The sequence below is a fragment of the Phalaenopsis equestris genome, unplaced genomic scaffold (genome assembly GCF_001263595.1).
Source record: "Phalaenopsis equestris unplaced genomic scaffold, ASM126359v1 Scaffold000715, whole genome shotgun sequence".
In the NCBI taxonomy this organism is placed as follows: Eukaryota; Viridiplantae; Streptophyta; class Magnoliopsida; order Asparagales; family Orchidaceae; genus Phalaenopsis; species Phalaenopsis equestris.
This window is the reverse complement of record NW_018165155.1, coordinates 191,096-192,902: the sequence shown is the minus strand read 5'-3', so window position 1 is coordinate 192,902 and position 1,807 is coordinate 191,096.

The window sequence follows — 1,807 nt, the reverse complement described above, 5'->3', positions numbered from 1 at the left end:
ACTAAAGATCCAAATTTACATCTTATCAATTTTTTAGAATTGTGTGCTACATTTGAATATGATGCTGTATCAGATGATGCTATAAGACTTATATTATTTCCTTTCTCACTTAGGGATAAGACTAAGATATGGCTACATTCTTTATCAACTTGATCTATCAGAACTTGGGGTGATTTAACGCAGAAATTTCTTGCTAAATATTTTCCACCATAAAAAAAACTACGAAATTTAGAAATGATATTACATCTTTTTGTTAGTTTGAAGAGGAATCTATTTATGAAGCATGAGAACGATTTAAAGAACTATTGAGAAAGTGTTCACACCATGCTATACTAGATTGGTTAATAATTCAAACCTTTTACAATGGATTAGCTGGATCTCTTAGATCTATTATCGATACCATTGCTGGTGGTTTACTGATGCGAAAACCATTTCATGACGCTTATGCTTTAATTGAAGAAATGACTACAAATAATTTTCAATGGCCTTCTGAAAGGGTAAATCTTAAGAAAGTAGTCAATATTCATGAAACAAATACTTTTGTCAAGTTAGCAAATCAAGTTGCTGCAATTTTAAGGAAATTTGACCAATTTGGAATGAATTTTTCTCAACCAATTGCAATGATTGAAGAGAATTCATTAAGCCAAATGGTAAATTCTCAAGCATCACTAGAAACTTTGAATGTCATAAACAACAAACAAAATAACAGATATTCAAACTATTATAACCCAGGTTGGAAGAATCATCCCGACTTTAACTGGAATAATACTTCGGGTGGTAATAATCAACAATGGGGGAATAATCAAGTAAACATATTTGGAAACTAGAACAACCAAGAGAATATTAATTATAAACCTACTTATCCTCCAGGTTTTAACAATTAATCTACAATTTAAGGAGAAAAAGTTGTCTATAGAAGAAGTAATGTTACAAATGGAAAATTAATTACAAAGTCAATGAGCTACAATTAGAAATATTGAGAATCAGTTGGGACAAATATAAAACTCATTAAGTAATAAATCCCAAGGAACACTTCCTAGTAATACTGAAGTAAATCCAAAAGACCAAAATAAAGAGCAAGTAAATGTTGTTCAATTTAGAAGCAGAAGAGAATTGGAATGAAGAGTTCAAAAAGATACAGATGGATCATCCACCTTCCATTGTTGGTTGTTGCTTCCCCTTGAGGGGGGTTGAGTGCTCCTTGTCGTGCTGGCACTTTCCCTAGAACTGGGGTTGCGGCTGCTACTAAGGTAGTGACTGCTTTGAGTACTTTTGCGAACTGCCTTGACATTTGGTTGGTGATCTGAGTTCTCAACCTTGAAGGCCTTATTGAACGAATTATTGCATAAACTCTCGGGTGCATGCTGCTTCTCCTATGTTCCTCTGACCAGACTCTCCCTATCATTGTTGTTGGGCTCCTCTTCTAGTTGACGACATATTTCCACGCTTACTGCACCTTGAAGAATATTGAATCCAAAAGTGTCTGGAAAACACACCCAAGGAACAGAACGCTTTATTAGAAGTGAATAGAGAGAGATAGAGATAGAGATTGAGCACCATAGGGAACGAGAAAATAGAGTGTAGCTTTTATTCATGATATGAACTCCCTATTTATAGGTACAAGTCTCAATATTAGAAAAGTAGACACTAGTCTCCACATCATTGACTTTTCAAAAGAATTTTTTGGTAATTATAGTGTTATTAACATAGAATAAGATTGGAGGACTGATATGATCAATAAGAGTTTGTCAACCGTCAAGTGAGCCTTGACTCGATCTACATCTAATCCGAAAGAGAGCCTCTTGTC